We start from the raw sequence: 27,224 nt of genomic DNA, 5'->3' as shown, positions 1-27,224 counted from the left end.
TAAATAAATTGTACTTCCCACCATTCTATTCATAAGTCAGTATACACGACTACAACTATAGCACCCACAACTGTGCTTTATGTTATAAGATAAATGCATTCCCTGTAATCAATATATTGTACTGGTAATGGCTCCATTTCTTTTAAAAAATGTAGTCTAATGACTGATGGACACATATGTTAGAAAAATATGTATTAGTAATATGCATGCTTAGTGCATTTGAGGTTTAAACGGGTTAATACATTTATTCTGTTCACACTGCATGAATCTGAACAGCTACTAGAGACATTCCAATCCTGCTTATGTCATGAAAATATGTGCAGCTATGATCTGCTTATGCCATGGAAATTAACAAGAAGCATTTAATTTCTGCTAATGTCATGAAAATAATAAGAAGTGTTTTCTACTAGTGGCATGAGACTTAACAAAGAGTTATTGATTTTCTGCTTATGCCATGAGAAAGTACACAGCTGCTGAAGCTATTGATAATGAAAACAAAGGCTGCTTGAAAGTATAAACTGTAGTCAGCATTACTTGTACATAAGCTAGAAATGTACCTTGAATCTAGGTAAAATGTAACACATATATATTAGAACTGCACAATCGAAGAATAGAAAGTTTGTAGTGGGCTAAAAATAAGCCCCAAGGCCAGGTTGTTTTTCTCAAATGTTTTTGTAAATCAACAATAATCCAGTCATATCAGCAGGAAATCTAAGTAACATTTTCTATGTGACACATAGTGAGTTTTAAATCTGAACATGTCAACAGGAAATCTAAGTAACATTTTCTGTAGTGTAATACAGAAAGCTGTGTCTAACTATGTCAACAATAGAAAAGTAACATTTCATAGAATTGTATAAAAGTAGCATACTGCTCATTAGTAATTTAGACAAATCCTGTATTTGCATGCTTTGTCTCCTTGCTGCAAGTAATAAAGGGTGCCATACTTGAACCTTACGTGAATTGGTCTTTGAAGTTTTTTACTTTGACAGATTGGTCCTTCGGACCAGAACCCTCTCTTCGCCTCGGATCAGACGGGCCAGGTGGTTGAAACCATACGGGGAAGAAACCAAATCGGTTCTTCTTATTTGAAAAGCCCTCTGACTGAATTGTGGTACAAAAGAGGCCAGCCACTTTCTGATCTGCAACTGAAGGACGGGTCTCCGAATTGATGATCAATCACGTGGGCTCAGGTAAGGTGAATCTACTTTTTTCTGTTTTCTGTTTTAGATCGGGGACTAGATTTGTAATGTTTTTGTCAAGATGTATTTTACAAGTCAGGGACAGAAAAGATTACTGTCTTGTCATAGATCAAGAGAAACAGAATAGGTAGGCAGTCATTCTGAAGAGACTATAACAAAATCCGTGGTACCACGTTAAAAATAAGAGAAGTTACGTAACGATCAAAAGGGTAGAACAAAATGGGTAATAATTGCACAAAAAGACCCCAAAATCCGCCGTTAACAGAAGACGCAAAATACATGCAGTCGCAGCGTGCCGACAATATTAAATATTATTCAAAATGGGTTAATAAATATGAATTTGACGGAAAATTAGAAATATCCTCGCTTATCAAACTTGTCAAACAGCTCAAAACCGATTCCAAAGGTCGGGTAAAAAAGCAACGCAAATTAGGAATTCCTCAGGCACACAGGTGGATTGAGGAAGTAAACCGTAGGGAACAAAACAACAACAATTCAAAAACAATGTTTTTAGATAAGGAGGACAATAACTTAGTAATAGCATCGGCCCTTCCGCCTCCCTTACCAGAATATGAAGCAAGTGAACAGGTTAGTTCACCCCCACAATATCATGTTGTCATTGAAAATAGAGACATTGTAAAAATAAAACCATTTATTAGAGATCCTATCGGGACCAGGTCTCGAACACGGGCAGGTAACTCAAATGAAGGCATTGAGTTATATCAAATGGTTAAAAATTCACGATCTATGAGTGAAGAAGAAATATGTCCACTCATAGAAATACCCAACCCTCAGGCAGGTCAGGACAATCAGGACCCAACTATTTTAGTGTATAGACCTTGGACTCCGGAAGATATCCGGAAAGCCACTGAGGGAATTCCCCATCCAAAAGTTAATTTTAGAAAATTCTCAGAAGATTTACAAGGAATGAGGCTGAGTTATAACTTAAATGGAGAAGAGGTAGAAAAAGTAGTTAGACAAATTGTGGGGCCAGATTGGCACATAATTAGTGGCAACTGGAATCCCCGTGATGCTGCACAAAGACCCCTCCCACACAGCAGCGCAGAATTAGACAACAGAGTAAAAGGTCTTACAGACCGCATCTCTGAAAAATGGAAGCCTAGGGCAGACTGGACTTGCATTAATCAATGTATCCAACAAGAAGGTGAAATTATTGACCGGTATTATACCACATTATTAGAATGTTTTAATAATCACTGTGGAATGCAGGTTCCTGAAGATCAAACACAAGATTCCCCATATGAACAGCAGTTAAAGAATGCATTTTTAAAAGACAGTATTGCACCCGTAAGCAGTTTTATTACAAACCACATGGTTGACCATCGTACAAGCAGGTTACAGTCATTACTTGAATATGCTAGGCATGCCGAAAGACATTTTGATAGCAAAAAGAAAAAAAAAGCTCAAGTATTTTCTGTAGAAGATGGAGCAGAAATTTATGTAGTACAGTCCGGGAAAAAGGGCAAGAAAAATGCAGAGGGAAACAAACAATCTGATCAGCGATCAGAGGACTTTGAAGGGCGAAAGAAAGGGGGTGAATGTTTCAAATGCAGTAAAAAGGGACATTTGGCAAGGGATTGCAAGAAAAATAAGAAGGCAACGATGGAAGACAAGGAGGGTGAGGACTGACTATATGGTCAGGAATCACTAGAAGGGGATAGCAGAGAAAGGACAAATGAGAATGTGATAGAGGGAGTAAAGGATGTGACAGAAGAGATAGAGGAAGTGCAAGAAATTAGTAACAATGAAGAAAATGAAATATTAGACCTATCTTTATTGAGCCTGGAGCTCTATTTAGCAGAAACAAAACCAGAAGTTACACTCTTGGTAGAAGGGAGGGAAGTCAAATTCTTGTGTGACTCAGGGGCATCACGAACCCTGATACATCCCTCCAAACTGCCAGAAAACACAGAGTCACCTGACTACATACTGGTAAAAGTAGCTAATGGACAGCTGTATCGGGAGCCCATCTCCCATAATATTGCAATAACTGATCCGGTTTCAGGATTGACTCAGAAAAGCAAAATTGTTGTTTCTGCAAAATGCCCAGTAAACCTCTTGGGCAGAGACCTTATGCAGCTATTTGGTATAGCAGTAGTCCCAACCATGCATGCACAGCGACAAATTGATACCTTTGCAGTACAATCGGAGGGTGAAATATTTTATTGGTACAGCCAGGACTTGGTTACGACTGGTCCGGGGACTGTGACCGAAGAGTTAATGAATGTAGCCATCAGCAAGATCCCCTCCCTTGACATTGATAAACCTGTTGCACTGTACCCTGTATTATTGCAACACACCAGGACCTGATAAGGAATATGAGCAAGAATTGTTTAAAAATCATGCAAACAGATTGATATTACGTAATCTGTACTGGGACACAGAAGGGAACAGTGTAGCCAGCTGTTCATTGCCCCAGGAGTTCTTTACACTTTATAAATCTAATCGATTACCACATGTTAGCTTAACCAAGAACAAAAACATAGAATGGGCAGACCTAGGAGAAAATGTCACGAGATGGGAGAAACAGACAGAATTAGAATTGTCAGAACAGGGAATACAAATACAGAAGTTGAATTGGATAACTCAGACCCACCCAGCTGTACACTCACAGTCTAGCAAGGACAGCTGATTAGCACTCCTATTAAAGGAGGAAGAGAATGCCTTACAAAATATACCAGAGACTCTCTGGTCAACAGGAAAGTCAGATGTAGGACTTATTCATACAGCGGGACCAGTAACTATCATGCCAAAGTCAGCATTTAGACCACAGAAAAGACAGTATCCCTTAAGAAAAGATGCAGAGGCAGGGATAAAGCCTATTATAGCAGCCTTACTTAAAGGAGGGATACTAGTAGAATCTCCCGATTCACCACGTAACACACCCTTATTTCATGTTAAAAAAGCAAATGGAGAATGGCGTATGGTCCAAGATTTACAAGTTGTAAATGACGCAGTAATACCAAGGGCACCTACAGTGCCAGACCCACACACCCTGTTTAATGATTTAAAACCTCACCAGAAGTATTTTTCTGTGGTAGACATTAGCAATGAGTTCTTTTCGATACCAATACACCATGACAGCCAGTATTGGTTTGCATTCACATTTCAGGGGAAAATGTATACATATACGCGACTACCACAGGGATATTGTGAAAGTCCAACAATAGTCTCACAAAAAATGGCAAGCAACTTGGCAGGATTTACCCCACCAAGAGGCAGTCAGATTTTACTTTATGTTGATGACATCTTGCTGGCGGCCCCCACCCAGCAAGATTGTAGAGAAAATACCATAGCGCTATTACGATTTCTAGCCGCTGAAGGACATAAGGTAAACAAAAATAAACTGCAGCTTTGGAAAAAACAAGTCAAATACCTAGGATATGTAATATCCAAGGAAGGTAGAACATTAGATGAGGATAGAAAAGTAGCAATGTTGCAAGCACCAAAACCCACTACCAAGAAGGAAAGGATGTCCTTCCTCGGTACAACTAATTTTTGCTGGAACTGGATTTCAAACTATGCCTTGGAATCCGCACCTCTGACTGACCTGATATATAAGAAGCCTATGGCAGCACAGGATTTGTTACAATGGACACCAGAGGCAGAATCTGCTTTCTGCAAACTGAAACAGTTAATAGCGTCCTCACTAGTTCTGGGATTACCAAACTACCATAAACATTTTTTCCAAACTGTAGATTGTAAGCAAGGTTATATGACATCAGTGTTAACACAACAGCATGGGGACAAGCAATGCACCACTGCTTACTATTCATCATAACTAGACCCAGTGGCACAGTCCTTACCTCTCTGTGTACAAGCAGTAGTTGCAGCTGCAATGGTAGTACAGGCTTAAGCCTCAGTAGTCTTATTCCACCCTCTCACTTTGAGAGTGCCTCATGCAGTCATGATTATTTTACTGCAAGAGAAGGTAGCATATCTTTCCCCTGCTAGGCATCTTTCCTGTATGACCATATTGTTGAGCCAACCTCACATGACAATTGAATGATGCACAACTTTGAACCCTTCTACCTTGCTCCCAACCCCTGCAGATGGCACACCACACCGCTGCCTGCAGGTAATTGAGCAAAAGACACTACCTAGAAAAGATCTCACGGATGTCCCCTTGGATGATGCCGAGGTGACATACTACATGGATGGTCCGTGCAAAAGGGGCCCTGCGGGACAGAACCTAGTAGGATATGCAGTAGTTTCTGACACTGAGATTATAGAAGCAAAACCTTTACCACACAACTTATCTGCACAGGCAGCAGAATTGATTGCCTTGACACGGGCATGTACCTTAGCAAAGGGTAAATGTGTAAACATTTTTACTGACAGCCAGTACAATTTTTCTACTGTACATGTTTTTGCGCAACAGTGGAAAAAATGAGGAATGATAACATCTACTGGCAAACCTATCAATCATGCACAGTTTATTTTAGATCTTTTAGAATCTATTCAGTTACCTCAGAAAGTAGCTATTTGTAAATGCACAGCTCACACCAAGCAACAATATAGGATTTCAAAAGGTAATGCGAGAGCTGATACAGCTGCAAAACAAGCAGCTTCTGAAATATTCCTTTTAAATGAGGAACTACAACTGTCTGAGATTTTAGACTTAGAAATGTTAAAAACAATGCAGACACTCACTACGCAAGCTGAAAAACAAAGATGGGTAAAACGAGGAGCAATTCTCGAAAAGGGGCTAAACATCTCTAAAGAAGGGAAACCAATACTACCATCTAATTTGTTTAGATATGCAGCTTTGTTGAGCCATGGGCAGTGCCATGTCTCAACAGGGGGGATGGTACAGCTGATGAACCAGGTGTTCACAACGTACGGATTTACAAACTACTCTAAAACATTTTGTTTGATGTGCCAAATTTGTAACAAACATCATGCACAAGGGGCGTTAAAGCCCAAGCAAGGGAGTTTCCCTACACCACCATATCCATTTCCCACTATCTGTATGGATTTCATAGAATTGAACAAATGTAAAAATAAGAAGTATTGTCTTGTCATTGTAGATATGTTTTCCAGATGGGTGGAAGCCTTTCCAACCAAAAATCCAGATGCAGCTATGTTGGCAAAGGTACTTGTCAAAGAAATCATCCCTAGATTCGACATTCCGGAAAGGATCTATGGTGACAACGGTACACACTTTGTAAACCAAACCATACAGCAGTTAAGTAAGCATTTTGGTATTTCTTTAAAAAAATCATTGTGCATACCATCCGCAATCTGCAGGGCTAGTTGAGAAGCATAATGGAATATTAAAGAATAAATTAAGAAAATTAATAGCTGAGACAGGAAAGAATTGGCTGTATTGTTTGCCCCTGGCACTGGGGTGTATAATAAGCCCTTCCAAGTAGTTTTTCAAAAGGAGTCAATCCTTTTGCAGTCGGAACAGTTCTCATGTCCACAGACCAGGAAGCTGACTATACACTAGCTGAATACATGAGAAATTTGTTGAATTCTAAACATCTGTTGCAGTCAAATTCTGTTTCAGATAAAGAACAAACTGAAACATCGGAAGTGGCAGTGATCCCAGGGGACTGGGTGTGGGTGAAAAATATAAAGAAGAAAAACTGGACATCACCAAGGTGGGAAGGTCCATATCAGGTGCTTCTTTCGACACCCACTGCAGTAAGGATAGCAGAATGAGCCTCGTGGATCCATCTGATGCACTGCAAACTAGTTAAGAACTTTGAATTGGACAAAAATCTTACCTCTCCATCGGGGCCCTCAGCACAAAGTCTGGCTACAAAGGGGGGTCAGATCGATAGCACTGATCCGTCTCAACCCCAGTGAAGAAACCATTGGTGCTGAAGGTCCTATTTGGGCAGAGAGTAAGATCAAATGTCAAAAGCAAAAATGATAGAATCCAGAAAAATCCAAATAAAACTACTCGGAAGAGTCGGAGAAAACAGGAATGCAGAACAACCACTTCCTCAGAAGTATTGCATAATCATCCTGTTAACTGTACTAGTGACAATAATCTTTTTGTTGTGGCCATTCCTTTTCCCAGCCACACAAACTGAACTGAATAAACATGGAGAGTTGCACGTAGAGTGGCACCCAAACTTCAACACTTACCAGGCAATCAAATATGTGTATGCTGAGACCTTCAATGTTTCGAATTGCTGGATTTGCACAGCTTTGCCAACAGCATATGGGGGGTTATTGTTAAATTCAGTCCTTCTAGGAGCCAACAAAACTTGGGAAAATTTAGTCTATGATACATCAGATGTTACATCACAAGATAAAGTAGCATTGCACTTGTCTGTTCGACAGAAGGGGACTGTGTGTTTTTACAAAAATGATACAGTTCAGGTGGGTTGGAGCAACTGCAATGTGACTGTTCCCTATAGATGCTACAATAAAACTGATAACACAGGTTCCTATTGCAGCACAAGCTATGATTCATTTTTTGAACTGATGCATAGGACAACTGATGAAGTAAAACATAACGCTGATCTTTATAAACAACTGATTATAGTTGACAAAAAATGTTTCATCCAGAACCAGGACATAGTAAAGTTACTACCAAAGTAGAAGACTGTTATTTTGTATGTGGTAGGAAAGCATACAAGTTGTTACCTGAGAATTGGTCCGGCAGTTGTTATTTGGGGTACCTGGTTCCAGCCATAGGACACACAGCAGTTTTGCCTCAGGGGAAAATTCGAAATGTTCGACGAGAAATCAAGAAGCCTGTCAATTCAGTAGGGCAAATCAATGTGGGCTGGAAAAACCATAATGCTGTGGGCCTAGGGAAAAATGGACTGTCGCATATGGACTTGAGTGATACCATCATCTCGTGGGCAGGTGTATCGCCAGCATATGGAGCAATGAAATCAATCTGGGAACTGAGAAAACTGTCTAAACTTCTCGAAATGAGCAATGCAACCTTCTCCTCTCTAGAATTGGTGACTGATGAACTGACTGCCATGAGAACTGTAGTGCTTCAAAACTGCATGGCTCTCAACTTCACCCTAGTGGCAAGAGGATGTACTTGCGCTTTAATCCAGGAGGAGTGCTGTTCATATATTCCTGACCACAAACACGAGATAGACAATCACCTTGAGGTAATTCAGCAAGTGTCAGCTATGTCCAAACCAGGACCAAATCCATTGACGGACTTTTTCCAGAGATTGTTTGGGGGGGGGGCAGTATCCTAATGAACATCCTGATTTCCATCTGTGTAGGAATGATCCTACTGGTGGTATGTGTTTGCTGCTGCATCCCCTGCATGAAAAGACTGATTAAAGACTTTATAGACATGTCAGTTTCAGAAACCTTATACCAAATTGCTGAACTTGAAGAATTGTTGAAAAACTGAAAATGCTTTCATAAGTTTAAACTGAATGACTCTCTTAACTGCAAACCCTGAGTAGGAAGAGGTTAGGGGAAGAACAAACTGTTTATGCTTATTTTGAAAGTAGAATAAAAGTATTAAAAGGGGGAAATGTTAACAAAATATGTATTAGTAATATGCATGCTTAGTGCATTTGAGGTTTAAAAGGGTTAATACATTTATTCTGTTCACACTGCATGAATCTGCACAGCTACTAGAGACATTCCAATCCTGCTTATGTCATGAAAATATGAGCAGCTATGATCTGCTTATGCCATGGAAATTAACAAGAAGCATTTAATTTCTGCTAATGTCATGAAAATAATAAGAAGTGTTTTCTACTAGTGTCATGAGACTTAACAAAGAGTTATTGATTTTCTGCTTATGCCATGAGAAAGTACACAGCTGCTGAAGCTATTGATAATGACAACAAAGGCTGCTTGAAAGTATAAACTGTAGTCAGCATTACTTGTACCTAAGCTAGAAATGTACCTTGAATCTAGGTAAAATGTAGCACATATATATTAGAACTGCACAATCGAAGAATAGAAAGTTTGTAGTGGGCTAAAAATAAGCTCCAAGGCCAGGTTGTTTTTCTCAAATGTTTTTAAATCAACAATAATTCAGTCATGTCAGCAGGAAATCTAAGTAACATTTTCTATGCAATACATAGTGAGTTTTCAATCAGAACATGTCAGCAGGAAATCTAAGTAACATTTTCTGTAGAGTAATACAGAAAGCTGTGTCTAACTACGTCAACAATAGAAAAGTAACATCTCATAGAATTGTCTAAAAGTAGCATACTGCTCATTAGTAATTTAGACAAATCCTGTATTTGCATGCTTTGTCTCCTTGCTGCAAGTAATAAAGGGTGCCATACTTGTACCTTACGTGAATTGGTCTTTGAAGTTTTTTCCTTTGACAACATATAATGATGTTATATCTAACATAACCAACAACAAGCCTCCATCATGTACACTGCAAGAAGTGTGCAATTCTGGGATGTATCTTTCTTCTGATATCAAGAGAATGTCATGCAATTTTATAAAACACACACGTGCTTCCAGGCAGATCTATCTTAATGTGAAAGGCACTAATACTGTTAAGGCAAAACATATGTTTCTCAGAGCTGTAGTATCACTGGGTATGAGTATATTTAATAGGAAGATAGAGGTGGTACCTTTGCTCAGGAGATATGGTAGGATGGAACATTTACAGACAAACAATCTTAAAAAAGTGTGATTTTCCAGATCACAGCTGTGTCCTAAAATAAAGCCACATCATACTATCAGCAATAGGTGGGAATATTTCCCTACAATAAGAATTGTACAATCCTGCATACTTGTCAACCAGCAGCGTAGTCGATTAAACAGAAGTCTAAATAAGGGAGTGGTTACTTACCTGTAGTGACTAGTCGGTGTTCTGGGACATCGGTGTTGTGGTGCCGGCAGTCTTCTCTTCTCAGTGAAACAGGTTTCGGGTAAGTGGCATTTTGTTCATCTAAAGTAGACCCATAAAATGTATGGTAGCTTACAGGCATTTCATAATGGTGGAGTTTAACAAAGTCTACATAGAGTGATTTTCCATGTAGGCATACTGGCATGGCCTCAATACGGAAACTGTCAGCCAAGCAATTCAGTAAACAGAGCAGAGGGGCATGCACGAGCGTGTGGACATGGAAGTGCCTGTGGAATACAAATCACCTCATAAGCAGGTGAAATCCATGGAAATGAGGGTAATTTCTGATCCAGTAAGCTGAATGGTACCCATGTAGGAGGCGTGATGGTGTCAGAAATATACATGGAAAAAAAACATGTGCAGAAATGTAAAAATTAGACAGGGGCTATAAAAGCCCAAAAAGAAGGTTGGATATTGCAATGTAGGCATGGAAATGACAAAAACTATGCTCAGTATGTCTAAAATGCAATGCAAATCATATCATTATAAAATATTATTTTTTTAATGCACGTATTACATTTGTGCAGCGACAGCAATGCGCAAACATGCCATTATGCAAAAAAAATATTAAAATGTTGAAAAACTGAAATAAGACATTTGCAAAAATAATGCATTATAGTGTTCTTCATGCAGTTTGCATAATGGCAGGTTTCAGTGGTTGCTAAGGAGTGGTAAATTATCCAGGGAATATGCAAGGATCTGTATGCAAATTAGCTGGGGTTACTGAATAAATGGGCCACTGTGTCTGCAGATAAAATTTGTGTATGGCTAGAACCATGTTGGTGTCAGTAGAACAGGTAGCTGACATCAAAAGGGTATGTGTCATGCTATGTTTAAGTGAACTGCCACTCAGCTGCACCCATTTCAATTCAGCTAAGCACAGCTAAAGAGGGGAGTGTGTCTGGTGCTGCTAAGCTGTGCTTAGCCCCGCTGCATGTATTTTAGCTGGTTTAAGCTAAGCTGAATGTGCCTGTGCTGCATGGAGGTGTATTTAGATAGCTGACCACTGTTTATACCAGCTCTGAGGGTTTGTGCACCACAGACCCTGTGCTTAGCAGTGTAACAAATTAAAAACAAAATATAAGGAAATAGCCTGGGAAAGCCAATCAAGTATAAATGATTGATAAGCCTGTTCCACTGAGATTGGGCCATTCAAAACAGTCAGTGATAGACCTGGCAGGTGGAATGCATCATAGTAAGCCAATCACACAGGCTGCATCTGCAGCACACCACTAAAAAGTATGCTTACACCCTTCAATCTGATTTTCCCACATAGTCTGCACCATTAGAGTACACACATGGAAATTTTAAGTGACAAAAGTATAGGGGCTGCTGCTGCTCTGCTTCATCTGTATGTGCTAGACCCTGAGGTCATTGCTGATGCTGATGCTGACAATAGGCCTAGGCTGATAAGGAGAAGAGTGTTCAGGTGCAGGGTAACCTTCCAGGAGCTACATGAGCTGGAGACAGTAGAGCTACAGGGTGGACAGGGACATAAAAAAACAAACCACCGAGCTTTGTCACCCTCAGATCAGACCCACAGCTTACAGAGGGGAACCCATCCCAGTGGAAACAAAGGTATGTGTAGCCTTAAGAATACTAGCAACAGGTACTGTTGAAAGACCTACTAGGGACATGATGGGGATCTCATAGGCAGCCAAGCAAACACATGCCAGTGAGCACATATCTTTACAATGCACCTCTGAGGAGACAGCCAGTAATATGCATCCCTTCCACCATGTAGCACACTACCTTGAGGTACTGGGTGTCATAAACTGCACCCATGTGCACATCGAAGCATCACTTGTTGTGGAGGATAGAGTATATGTCAACGGCAAGGGGAATCACTCCATCAACTGCCATGTCATGTGCAGTGCCCAGGGCATTATCATGAATGTGTGTGCTGGCAGCCTTGGCAGTTATCACAACTTTTGCATCTGGCATGCATCACAGCTGTACCAGGCATTTGCCAGGGGGGAGATCCCATACAGCCATCTACTGGGGGATGCTGGCTATGCACTGGAACCATGTATGATGACACCCATCAGAAATACACACACACCTACCGAACAATGCCATAATGAGGCACACACACAAACTAGGAACATCATAGAGTATGTGTTTGGACTGCTCAAGTCATGCTTCCGCTGACTCAATATATCTGGTGGAGCTCTGCAGTACTCTCCAGCTACATGTGTACACGTGTTCACAGTATGTGCCATGCAGAAACAGCTGAGACAGGAACATCTCAAGGAAGGAACACACAGCCTTCCACCAGTGCCAAGGTCCCCACAGCTACAGGGGGACTCAGAGGAGGAACACCCTGAGCCTGTCCCCGTAGGCAGATGTAGGCATAACCAGTATGCCCTGGCATTGGCAAAGAGGCAACGCATAGCACATGTACTGACATCATAGAGACCTAGGGACTGACACCTCAGTTTGACTCACATACATAGTAACAAAGATGCCAGACACACCACACAACCTATACCTTACCATGTATTGGCTGTGTACTGTGTGCACCTGACAGAGTCAGCCCTAAATCACTGTGATCTCAACTGCTGCAAGCACAAGGTAAGTCACTCTTCTTTACAACAAATGTATGGGGTACTAGACTATGGTAGCATATGTATGGACCTGCCACATGTATGCAAGAGAATAGTGTGGGCTACAAGGATACCTGCAGACAGACGGCAGCTATGTAGGACAACAGGAACTCTCTGCCCAACACTGGACAGTAGGCCCCAAGGCAGCAAAACCCACTGCACTATGAGAGGAGAATGACAAACAATGAGGTCATAGGACAGATGCATGACTGTCAGTGCTAGAGTTCCCTACCCCCAACACACCCATGTTTCCATACAACTGCAGTAACATTTATGTTTGCAAGGTAGTAGCAGCAGACTACACAATCCCAGGGTTGTCCCAATAAACCTGGTGACATGTTCAATTTCCACAATATGCAGGGATCAATGTGCTATGTATGTCTGGCTTGATAGTGTCAGGAATTTAACTTCACTATTTGGTAGCTGTTGTGGCTTACTGGGATAAGTACATTACCATGTTTGATGGTGTTTATGGTTTGAGATTGGCTGCACCTGCTATTTTGCATGTGAGCTACACCTATGGTAGGAGTTCTACAGACTGCCAATATGTGATTATTTGTTACTGCAAGAAAGCTGGACAAAGCCAGAGACAATGGAGGGACAGGGGTCCACAGATATGGGCAGTGCACAGCTCTGAGTAACCTAGATGGTGGCTAGTAGAACACCAGGTTGTAACAAGTCAGAGCAGCAGCAGGATGTCAAGGCTGTCACTTAACTGTGTCAGTACTTACAACAAGTCAGTGGGCAGCACCATACCTCTCAAATGTACAGAGTTTCGCAGAATGTCCACATTTTTGCCTCATATTTCTGGTCCATTTTTCATAATATTTCAGTTTTCTGGGAAACTTGTGGCAAATCAGTAAAGGTTGACAGATGTTAGAAAATAATGACAGACATCTGAGATGCAAACTTCATACCCTTCAGAAAATTCATGCTAATACAAAACCTGTTATTCTACCAACTGTCTAAGTTTGTAAGAGTAATACTAAATAATTGTCCCTATTTGTGGGCCTATGTCCCAATTTTATTTATGGCTTTGTCCAAATTTCCTGCTTTAAGAGGTTGAGAGGTATGAGAACCATGTAGCATTATAATATCAATACAACACAAACTGTCCAAGGACCACAGTAGACATATGGAGCACAGTGCTGGACATACTGCAGAGCAGGTAGAGTCAGAGGTGTGAAGTCTGCAATCCTGTGTGTGGTGTTACGTCTTGTACCCAAGTCGCAGCATACCTACAACGACATAGAGCAGCAACTGTGTACAAAGTCAGGAACAGGACCAAGACAAAGGCCCACATATAAGGCGGAAGATGAACGACTGGCCAGTCAAATGTAGAAAGTGCAGAGTAGAACAGGTTGTGTAGTAGCATGGGCTCCCTGCTATGTATGGGGTCAGTAACTCAAATGTCTGCAGCATTTCTTCATGTCAACCTATAATGATCTGCCACTGATGTACCAGGAAATCACATTGCTATGTAAAATGTACCAGGCATATGATGCAAAACCCTGTTCAGTCTAATACAATCTGTACACACCCTAGGTATGAGTCAGATATTACAGCCAGCACACAGCCAGGGAATCCTTTGGCCATTATATCATGGAGGTACTGGATTGTTTAATTAGGTGCAGCAGCCAACTGGCTGTAGCACACAAAATCCCTGACTGGAGTACAGGTATGTCTGGCCTAGAGTTCCATTGTACATACTGAAAGTCACACTGGGCATGCTCTAGCACTTAGCTAATTTCACCCCATGTCTGAAGCATCATCTGCCTATAGAACTGAGATGTCAATATATCTCTGTGCATACAGACAGTTTTGCATACCTGTTTCTCCCTCTCCCCATCAGACATGATTGCACTTATCTATCAGTATGTGTCACATATAAGATCTATATGTATCTATAGAATTTATATAGATACATATATAGGTAATATATATATATGTATATATATATATATATATATATATATATATATATATATATATATATAATTATGTGTGTGTGTGTGTGTGTGTGTGTGTGTGTGTGTAGAGAGAGAGAGAGAGGGCAGCCACAGTGTTGTAGTGGTTAGTGTTGCTGACTCACAGCAAGAGGTGGTCTGGCTCGATCCTTGGCTGTGATACCTTCTGTGTGGAGTCTGCATGTCCTCCCTGTGGTTGCGTGGGTTTTCTCTAGGTGCTCCGGTTTCCTCCCACATCCCAAAGACATGCTGTAGATGGATTGGATACTCTAAATTGGCCCTAGGAGTGAGTGAGTGCGTGTGTATATGTGCCTTCCGTGGAAGGTTGGGGCAGGGCTGGCAACCCACCACCGTAAAACTCCACTGCCAATTGTGAGCAGACAGGTGATTCACTGTGGTGACCCCTAACTGGGAAAAAGCCAAAAGAAGATAGAGAGACAGAGAGAGAGAGAGACAGAAAGGCATAGTGTGATATAGTGCTTCAGCCACTTGTACACCAATTGTAACCAGTGGCACGTGCAACTAGTGCGGTGAATTGAAGAGTGTAATAGAAGGTTGGTAGGGGTTCTAATCTCACATCAGCCCCTTTGTGCATGTGTGTCCATATTCCACATAAAGTGGTATACACACAGCCAACAGGCCTATGTCTGTGCAAACATCAATCAGTTTATGGCCCTGTGACTACTTTCATTCACAACAGTAGCCTCACTGTTAACAGCTGCTGATATCATCCACCTTAACAGCAGTAGCAGACACTCTGCAAATGCATAAGCCCAGTACCTCATGCAATAAGTACCTGCCACTATAATATATACATTTAGAAAGAAGGGGTTCTAATTCCAATGACAGCAACTCTGTAAGTGTGTGTGTATGTGTATAGGTATATCCCCTTGTGGCAGTGTGTCTGTCTTGCCTATGTGTGTGCAATGCCAATACATTTTAAGGCTGTGCCTACCTGTTAACCCCTCCATTGGCTTGCTTTACAGGGCCTGCTGATGTCATCCACCTTAGAAGCACAGTTAGACACACTCCAAACATATAAACACAGTGACCCATGCAATATTTACATGCCACTATAGTATATACAACTAGATAGGCAGGGGCTCTAATCCCAACAACAGCAACTTTGTGTATGTAATTGTATCCCCTTGCAGCAGTGTGTCTGTCTTGCCTATGTGTGTGCAATGTTAATTCATTTTAAGGCCCGTGCCTACCTGTTAACCCCCCACTGCCTTACTTTACAGGGTCTTCTGATGTCATCCACTGTAGAAGCACAGATAGACACTCACTAGACCCATAAACTCTGTGACGCATGTAATAAGTACGTGGCACTGTAATATATATCACTCAATAGGTAGGGGTTCTAAACTCAAAACCAGCAACTATAACAGTGTGTGTGTGTAAGGCTATCCTCTCACAGCAGTGCAGCTGTCTCGCGTGCGTGTGTGTGTGTGTGTGTGTGTGTGTGTGTGTGTGTGTGTGTGTGTGTGTGTAATGGTTATACAATTTTAAGGGCCTTTTAACACCCCACTTTTCAGGGCCTACTGATGTCATCCACCTTAGAAGAGCAGTTAGATATGCTCCAACCACAATAACGCCATTGGGCATGCGATAAATATGTAGTGCTATAGTGTATATAACTAGATAAGTAGGGGTTCTACTTTCAAAACCAGCACCTCTCTGAGTGTGTTTGTAAGCATATCCTCTTGAAGCAGTGTGGCTGTCTTGCCTGTGTGTGTGCAATGGTTATACAATTTTAAAGGCCTGTGCAAACCTGTTAACCCCCCCCATTGACAACCTTTGCAGCACCTGCAGATGTTATTCACCTGAAAAGTAGTGATGGACTCTCCAAAAACACATCAACTCTGTGGGGCATATGCTATGTATGTAGCAATGCAGTATATACAATTAGACAGCTAGGGGTCTAGTCTCAACAAGGGTAGTTTGTGTATTTGTGTGTGTGTATACCATATATCCCCTTGCAGCAGTGTGAGTGTGTTAAGGTTACCACCTATCCTACTGCACAAGTTACAGTCCATGTTTGACCAGATGTGTCCTGTGAAAACAACTAAAACAGTAAAAACATCCCAAGAGTGTAGGACAATAAACATTTCCTACGTTATTCTAATAGTTACATAAAACAGTTATTTTCCATCAAAAACACCTAAATGTTATGAGAAATAGCATAATCTAGGCAAATGGTACAAAAATAAGCTGTTATATTGCCAAAAAAGTGAAGTGCTGTCCACTGCACTAGCAGTGGGTGTGGTTTGTTCTGCCAACTCTAATGTTACTACAAAAAGTGTCCTACATTAGGCATTTGATAAGATGGCAACCCTAGTGTGTATTGTCTATGTGTGTGCAATATGTATACATTTTGAGGCCCTGTGAGTAGCTGCTGCCCTTAAATAACCCACATGTATATAGGCATAAATGCTACCTGCCACCACCTACATTTGTGGGTATTGACCAAGTTTGTGGATAACTGTAAGTTGGGTGCTGTCTGTCATTGACTCCCAAAATGATGATAAAATACTGCAGTATGGTCTTACATCAACTATGGACTGGTACTAAGGCCTTGGCCTTAAGCTAAATGCAAAAAAATGTATCATCATGCCATTCAGCAAAGACACGGCCCCACTGTTTACCATATCAAGGGCAACCTCCTAAACACGCAACCTTTGTTGAGAGACCGAGGTTCTCAGGTTGATAACAATTTTGCATGCAACCATCATGTAGTGGCAGTGGTCAGAAAAACCTTGTACTTAGTTCATCTTATAGGTAAAAGGATTGCATCCAGAAAAAGGTAGTCATTACCTCTCTACAGTCCTCACTCGGTAGACCAGTATTTTACTACAACATCCCATTTGGTAAGTACCTATCCAGACATCTGCATAAACTGGAAAGGCCATAGAAATACATCACAAAGGTAATCCACGGCCTCCAAAACCAGTCCAATGCAGACAGGCTCAAATCACTATTGCCTCACTCGGTATTGGACAGGTTGCTCAGAGGTGGATGTGTCATGCCTACAAGGCAATCTTGGACCCTGCCCTACTACAACTGCCCCATATTCCTAAGTCTAACTCCTTGCACATTATCTGCATGACAGGCCTGAATCTGATATGTGTCAGCAACACAACCTGCTAGAGAGACATGTTGTCTCACACAGGCTGCCCTGTCTCAGGAATGCACTTCCCATACACATCAAACAGAGTACCATACTGACCCTCTTCAAGCACAACCATGATGAGTGGATGGCAAACCAGAAATCTGTCTCAGGGGTCCCACCTGTTTCCTTCAGTGACAGCGGCAACAGGTGTCGACTGATGTTTCTTTCTGGGGATAAACTAATGGCTAGGCTTTAAAGACCCCAGGGCCATTACTCTAGTAACTTGCTATGATTCTATGAACCCATGATCTTACTGAACTCCCACATGACATGTATCAAGAGTAGCATGCTGTGTCACGGGGTATGCATGCAAGATTATGCTGTCTGCCCCCATTGTGCTGACACACTGTTCTACACATACACACCTAAGTAACCATGCACATATACAGATGTACCTTGGCAAAGTCACATTTCTGTTTTGGCACAGTGTCATCTAGAGGTGCTATATTGACACCAGCTCTTCATGGCATAGACAAACAGACCCCTGGAACACAATCAGAAAATGTTGTGGGAGACAACAGTCAGTCAGCAATATTAACACCAATACAGCATCATGGAACAAGGGTACACAGACTTTGATCTGTACTCATGACACATGCCAGCAGACAGCACCTTATAGGGTATAACACTACTACACTACAAACTGTCATTAAATGTACTATAGTCACCCTGTGCAACAGACACACATTTGCATGTCCCTGCATCAATGGTATGGATGACAGGGATGTGACACAGGTGTCACGTGCACAGGGTGTGGCGTGGGGTTGCCAAAGGCCTAGGCTGTGTCACACAGTTGACATCATGTGTGTGCATCTGGAAGGGTGCTGGTCAGTTGGGCCATGGAGATGAGCCATGTGTGTCTGTTAGTCATGTGACAGTGATTTGTGAGTGTGTGTGCAGACACAGTCAAGCCATGTGCTAGCCCTACATGAGGGTATGTTGGACAGCTGTGGACCATACATGGCATTATGTACAGTACACCGTCTCCGGCCACGAACATGAGAACTGTCTCTGTCAGGAGAGGCACTGGCAAACCATGCCCAGGCTCAGATGTGGTGCTACTTCTTGATGGTGACTGGTGTCTGGTGGGTCTGTGTCCCTCACAGGACCACCCAGGACCACATGCCCATGGTCTGCCACTTCAGGGTGTGGACAGCACCCTCCCTTCTGTAGTGCTGCTGGTACTGCCACTATGGGAACATGACTGTGCATGGCCACCTGGAATCTCAGCTGATGTTAGTGCTGACCTACATCCACATGTCCGATGCCCTACTCCCATCACATGTTCCAACATATGTAATGTGAGGTAAAGTACTTACAGTGTTTCACCCTGTCTGTTCACTACATCAGCAAAATAATCTTGGCATCACCAATGTTGTAGATGGAGTCATGGATGCCAGACAATGATACATCCATGATCTTGACCATCCATCTGATGTTGCATTCAGAATGTGACTGTAATGTCATGATGGACTGAAACTTGCATCATGATGTGATACCTGTGACAAGTGGTGGATGGGCAGCAGTCCTCCTTCAAGCACCCCTGTAAATCTGACTGTGTGGAACCTTGCCAGTTGTCTAGCTATGGCTAGTGTCTACATTCACAGATGCCATAGTCACCACACACTCCTGTTTGATGCCACCACCCGCTGACTGTCCAATATCTGTGGCCGCAGGGGACTGGATATGTGTGAGCATACTGACTGTGTTCAGGGACATCGTTTGAGAAAGTGGGATGTCAACCCATTAGACAGATTCAGTCCCAACAACCCCACCTGTGCCTTACTATTGCCACCATCATCACCACCAGAGTCAGATGAAATACTGACATCAGGTTGTGAGGGTGACAGACACCAACCCTTACGGTCACCTGTGAGGAGGAAGACAACATGACTACATTAATACCTGCACTATTATGTCTGCTAAACCACACACACACACACACACACACACACACACACACACACACACACACACACACACACACGCACACACACACACACACACACACACACACACACACACACATGTGAGGTGCCACAACATCATTATCCATACCACACCTTATTACTGATCCCATGCACAACACACAAGCAGACTACAACAGACACAGACATGACAGGCCCTTAACAACATGCAGTGCAGCTACATCCAGTTAATGTTGCCAATACTATACACCTGTAAGATAAGCGACATGCCAGTGTATGTGATGGATCTTCACTTAAAATACAGTGCACCAGTTTCCACCATACTGATGCCACCATTTATAGCAGACTGCCTAGCCTTTCACAAAAATACATGCAAATATGTTACAGCTTTTGCAAATATGATACTGTGATTACCAGTTTAATGCAGTGAGGTGAACCTATCCACAATTGAATATGCAAGTATTGTACCATGGTGAAGCTTAACAGTTGTGCCCATGGCAAACTGTCATCCCTATATAGATGAGCCATAACAAAACAGTTTCACACTCACCAGCTACATGATGTTGGACTCCGGCCACACCAGATGTACCTATGGAATTATGGGGGAGAGGTATTGTCAGCAAATACAAATGTGGCATTGGTATAGGATAATATGTGTGTATATCAACATGTACAGTACGAACTGTGATACTGACCACATTGCTGACATTCTGAGTATGTGTGCATATTGTTGTTTATGATAACATCTGTTTCAAAAGTTGCTCTATGTTTTTTATTGGCCATGTGCTTTTTGCCCCCCGATGTGTTGTGGGGGTAGTCAGGTGGGGACTATACATATTGCTAGTATGCATGCTGCTAGGTTTGACCGGGAGAACTTACTACAATATCGACCAAAGCTTGACATATTGAATGAAAATACATCTCAGAGTATTCGTTTGTTTACCACCTATGGTCATAACACAAATGAATTTCGAGACATTATCAATAACCATTGGAACATTTTATTAGTCAATGAATGATTGGCTAATATTCTCCCCCCTCAGTGTCTATACTCTTATCGTAGGAGAAGCACAATCAACTCATACCTTACTAATTACAAAAAGGGTTCCATCACTAATCTTCAGCAAACTACCTTTTTTGTAGACAGGTTAACAGGTAGCAGTCCCTGTGGACATTGTAGTGCATGTGCACACATGTGTAAAACTAAGGAGTTTACCAGTAGCAACCTTTCAAAAATATATACGATTAACATTATGGGTAATTGCAGTAGCTACTGGGTTATTTACCTAGCTAGATGCTTCTGTTCTGCCTTCTATGTTGGACAAACTTCACGTCAACTAAGATTTAGGATCAGTGAGCATCTAAGTGATATGAGGAACAAAAGGCTTACAAATGCCCTTTATAACCATACCCTAACCCATCATACTGCAAAATTCCAATTCACCATTATAGATAAAATTCAGGGAAACAGAATGTGCAAGTCAGGGTGGCATAGCAAACTTAATGAAAAAGAGTCAGGCTGGATAGAAAGGTTGGGAGCTCTCTTTAAACCTGGCCTGAATGAACATAATTGATTTGGTATGCAGCAATAAGGGGGCAACAGCAATTTAGAATGCATTATATAAACATTGTGTGCTTCTTCAAGCAGTAACACTGAGGAAGGCTATTTAGAGCCGAAACCAGTTTGTTGTATTTGGGTTAGCCACCTTTTATACCAATAAATGTAATTTGATCCACTTTGGTTGTGCTGGACTTTTATGATTTACCTTGGATTGTTGGTTTAGTCCATGCACTTGGACTCACTTGCGTGGTTTTGGGTTTTTGTGACAAATCTTGCCAAATGTAGGTGGCACAACTGTGGATATTCTGCAACAGTCTGTGCAGTTGTCAGATCTATCTGATATCCTAGGCCTCACATATATCCATCAACATTTACTTGGCTGTGTACTGCTTTGGTGTGTGCATCACAATCCCAAGTAATCTGTCATTTTTTTCCATTATATGTACAAGCAGAGTGTCACTGGCACTCAGGATATGTTTATGGAAACACCTGCCATACTTCAGAGCTGAGTGGGTGGACTAGTGGGTTAATGTATTATGTTGTAGTTGACAGGGTCTTGAGTTTGAGACTTGGCAGGAGTGATTTTTTTTTTTTTTGGTAATGTGCATCACCGGCACTGATGATATGCTTATATACACACCTGTTATTTTTCACATCTGTGTGGTCTAGTGAGCTAGTGCACTATGCTGTAGGTGGCAGGGTCTCTTGTCCGAGACTTGGCAAGGGTGATTTTTTTTTTGCTGATGTGCATTACTGTCAATCAGGATATGTTTATGGAAACACCTGTTATTCCTCAGAACGAAGTGGCCTAGTTGGGCTAATGTATTATGCCCTAGGTGGTAGGTTCCCATGTCGAAGACTTGGTAGGGGTGATCATTTTGCTGATGTGCATAACAATGTCAGAAAGACAGAACGTGATTAAAGCAGGTTTAAGTAGCTTTAATTGGGCTTGCATGGGTTTGTGAGATACCGCGTGCCAAGGCCAAACAGCTTAGCTCCTTTTAAACCCACACTGTTTCCAAAAACAGAAAAGAAAAAAAGGGTGATACAAAAGTGGTGAAGTAGAGACAAGCAGGGAGGGTAAAACAATGTGAAAGGCAGGTAGGGATCTGCAGGATGGGTGTAGGAATAGACCATAGCTCTCCATTTGCTGTACAGCAACAGCTGTGCAGGTTGTAGAGAATTTGGAATTTGGAGCCTCACATCCCAGAGAGTGGGGTATGGGTGACACAACTGTGTTGATTATTTGCTGTAATAACTGATTGTGGGCAGTGTATGTGGGGGCAAAATGGAAAGCTATGTATGGGACAATTTTTTTTTTTGTGGGACAGATTCACATTTTATTTTGAGGTGAGAGTGGAATGTTGGGGAAGGGTTATAGGTACAAGTGAGGAAGTAAGTTGGGTTGGAGAGGTCGCTTTTGCAAACAGACAAGACAGACAAGACAGTAGACAGAGGTGGTGTATGACACATGATGGGGGTAAACACCTTGGATGCGGAAGGTGATGTGGAATTGGAGAGCCTTGTGCCTCCAGATGGTAGCAGTGAGACTGAGCTCTACACCCATGGGCAGTCAACATTGCTCCTTCACTGCCCCAAAGATGGCTGTACTGGGGGCAGGGCACTGGGGCCAGCCTGGCCTCCAGGTTGGCCAGTCTGCCCTCAGTCTGGCGCAAGCAATCAAACCCACAGTGCACACGATCTTGCACACTATCTCTAGTAGCTGTCACTAGATGACAACTCTCTCTCTCTCTGTGCCCACTCCCAGGGGACACAGGCCCCATCTCCTGAGATGGTTCCACTAATTGGTGGTGCAGGACTGGCAGAGGGGGCAGCTCAAGGCTGGGTCCCAGTCGTATTGGGACCCAGTGCCATGGCTGGTTGAGGAAGGGTAGGTGGATCTGCAGGAACTGGCCTATTACGTCCAGCTATGGTGTGGAGGTTTTTTTCAAAGTGTATAGGTTAGTAATGAACAGAACATTTAAATGTTAGTTATAACAGCATGCCAGGTTGTTCCAGTTAAACCAGTAATACAACATTGCATAGCATATGGAACACAACAAGTGGTATAACAGTCAGTATTATAACAGCATGCCAGTAACAGTTACGGCAAAAGGCCAACAACATAGGTAATTCAACAAGGTACGTTAGTATGCAACCATTGTAATATATAACAATAATGAAACACAAGACCAAACATAATGTTTTGAGAACAACATATGTTAAAAGTAAACCACACCCGATGTATAACAATAATAAATGATGATGCAGATAAGGGGTGGGGGGAGTGAGAAAGGCATTCCATTGCTACCAGCATAGGCTATATTGTTTGCAACAGTACTCTGATGTACTATACAGGTCTACCCTTACTTTATAAAAGTGCCCTATGGCTTCTGTATCACCTACATAGCTCTCAAGCTATATGTATGGGACAGCATAGGCCAAGCTGTAATACCTACAGGCACACAACTGCAGAGGACTATTACATGTCAGGTGGACCTATATGACTACCATGGTGTACTGTGGACGGATGTAGTGTGATTGTATTATTGACATAAATCAAGTGTATGCTAAATCCGTGTCCAAGAGATTTGGCAACAGTGAGCACAGCCCATGACAGCGTGACACTTGAGAAACATGTGTCGTGCACAGTACGGAGATGTTACACTTATCGTGCCACCCTTGGCAGGCATGGGGTTAAGAAATTTACAGACACACAAGGCATATAGTCATACCAAGAGTAAACAGTTTTATTAACCTGTTGTAGTATTGTACTTATTGACTTTTTATATACTGACATCTTATCACCTTGCTGAGCAATGCTGTTAACACTCTGGTACATCTGGGCACACAAATTACTAATCCATTCATACAATTATTACAGCCATTTATTTACCTGTAATTCCTGCGGGGAGAACATCTGTTAGCAATACATGACTGTTTCTATAAATATTTAGTAGGACTTGTCCCTGGATTCGAACCCCGGTCAGTGTGCAACAGAATATACATCGTATGTAATATGTATCATACTGAGCTACTGAGCCACTGCTTAATATTGGTTGACTAATATGTGCTTGAGCTCATCTGGTAACAAACTGTGACCTGGTAATAGAGGTAGAGTGTTATACAAGACTGCAGTGCCACTTGAACACACATGCATGAGATTCATGCATGACAGAGATAGTAGGTGAATTGTGCATTAATACAAGGAAAGCAGGTGTAATTATTAACCCCCAGTGGGTGGAACTATGTGTGATCTGTACAGACCATATCAGAGTACTTGGTTGGCTACCAGCCCCATATAGAGTTTCAGATGGTATATTTGCAGTTACAGCTATTACAGTTTCATACTTGCCTGCAGCAGCATATCGTAAGATCAGGAATGCATATAGCTGAAATGCAATGTTTAACTCAAGGCAGTCCTGAAATACACACTATATACCTTAGCCATTCCTATTCTAAATTCATATCTTAGTGCAGAACAAATATTATAATGCATTATATCTTGTAGTACAGCTCCATATTTGCTGTTTAGCAAAACACTACTTTATAAGCTAACCTTCAGTCACTTTGTTGTATTATTCCTGTTTTTACTTCACAGCAGTTGTACTGCTCGATTTCATGACCAACAGCCCAAAATACACACATATTGCACAACACAGCTTTATTAGGGGTTACATCATGCAGTGATTGGTATACATGTAACAGTCTTTATTGATGAACTCTTCATATAATGCAGGTGTTGCAATACAGCTGTAATTCCACAATTAATGCAGTACAAACTTTATTTTTCTTAACATTATAAAAATAGTTGAACTTTATTTCCTTAACATTATGAGTGCAGTTGAACTTTATTTCCTTAACATTATCAGGTATCATGCATTCATCTCTATTGAACTGTACCTGGGATTACTCACTTATATCAATCCAGATTTATGACCACATTCATTGCAGTCCACTCAAAACACGCTGACTGTTACTAATATACTCTTTCTTGTTTAGATGACTATAGATTGCAAGATGCATCTGTACTCCCCACAGTCACAGCGCAACCTGGCCAGGTGCCCTGCATGGGCCTCCAGGTTGTGAGCTGTCTCTCCTGCAGCTGTGGGGAGGGAAACACACCATTATGTGTACCTGTTTATCACACATGCAGATTAGTCACTGGTAAAACAATGCTAGCAATACTTACAAATTTGCGGGGCATTGTCATCACAGGCATCTCGGATCCAAGTGGCCATGAGATCCCTCTTCCTATGCTTCAGGTCATCAAAATAGTGCTGCACCTCCTCACCTGTGCAGGGGATATCAGTTCCACTGGTAAGATCATGTGCCAGCTGATCCCAGGCATCTGATTTGTATTACAATCCCTGGTACTCACCCTGCAGCAGCCAGATGTCATGGTCTTTTACAAGGAGACCAATCATGACCCTGGACTCCAGAATGCCACACTGCTGCCCCTGGAAGCATGCACCCTGTCCAACTCCTGCCATAGTCTCTGCCACATCAGATTGCAACAGATTTTGGCTATATTCACAACTGTTGCATTTAAATAAGGCTGTTTTCCCACCCTTTGCTGCCATTAGGCCATTTTTAAAAATGTGGTGCTTCAATTAGTACCATGCAAACCTGCTGAGCTCAATTGAGCCGTGTTTAAACAGGCAATGCTTAGCAATGCTTAGCAGTCTGCAAACCAGCTTAGCTATGCTGAACACTGCTCAAACAGAGATTGCTTAGCAGTGCTTTGCACTGTTTAGTAATGCACAAACCAGCTAAGCACTGCTAAAACATTCCTTGTTTAAGCAGTGCTTGGCTAGGCTTAGCTATGCTTAATGGAGTTTAGCTGGGCACAGCACTGCAGGATTTCATTATACATTTCATAACTGTGTAATTGCAAAATAAATTCTTTATAAAATGTCTATGCATACATACAATATTCTATTAGGGGTTTAAAATACATCTCTTACATGTATTTTCAACATACATGTATAATACCCAGTCTGTGTATTCACACAAAATTCAGTCATGGTTTACTAGTACATCTCATAAATGTGTATTTGCCCACTAATATTAATAACCTGTTTGTGTAATCACACAATTAGTTCATCAGGATTTAAAATAACTCTCAAAATGTGTATTTACAAAATAACCATTCTGTGGATTTGAACCCTGCACCTATGGCTGTCACTGTAACCATTCAGCTACATAGCTGTGTGAATTGCTGTTGTATGTTTATATATATCCCTCCACTAGTTAAAGAATCACAGCATGCCACACAAACCCACTCAGCTATGCTTAAACTTGACCTTTCCATTCATAATTTAATCCATCTGGTTTCTATTTTTAGATGTCTGGCACATGTCCATTGCTAAGCACTTGCCATGCCGGGCAAGCACACACAAAAAAATTAAACTATTTAAATGTTATTTTCAGTGCCATATACTGAATATTCGGCACTTTGAAAGTGCAGGGTGTGTGTTAATCATCTCTGGACTCTGTAACACACCCCTTACATTGATTCTGTAAGAATGTTACATGGCTCTCCCCCAGTAGCGTGCCTTCATTAATATGCAAGGTGTACTACTGAGGGGGAGCCACAGACATGGCCACTGTACCTTCCATGTAGGACTCCCATTATTCTTACATGGATTTCATTAAATACCCAGGAATGTTTTATTTTTTGTATTTGTGCAAAACAAAAAAAAAAATGTAAATTGCAGGATATTGTAGAATGTTATGAACAGACTTTTCTGACAGCTCCAGAGCATGGTTTACAAATTCAATTTGTGATTATAGTACTGGATGGAGAAAAGCTTTAGAAATAACACAGCTTGATAAAAAAGGGGAAAGCATTTACAGTGGCACATGTTTCATATTGCAATATGTCGCAGGTTTATATACTTTTTTGACTTGATTTGATAGAAAATATTGCCACTTGGTTTGATAAAAAAT

The 27,224-nt window shown here is 41.6% G+C and overlaps 1 protein-coding gene across 1 annotated transcript in view; it reads right to left on the bottom strand.

The window, feature by feature from the left end:
* The window catches only part of LOC122797040 (histamine H3 receptor-like), a 223,934-nt gene that overhangs the window by 7,665 nt on the left and 189,045 nt on the right, over positions 1-27,224 (bottom strand). The gene's annotated exons all lie outside the window — the stretch shown is intronic.

This window comes from Protopterus annectens, chromosome 3.part0 (assembly GCF_019279795.1).
Source record: "Protopterus annectens isolate FY-2018-M chromosome 3.part0, PAN1.0, whole genome shotgun sequence".
NCBI lineage: Eukaryota > Metazoa > Chordata > Ceratodontiformes > Protopteridae > Protopterus > Protopterus annectens.
The sequence above is the reverse complement of the archived record's forward strand: the minus strand, read 5'-3'. Positions and strand labels throughout refer to the sequence as shown.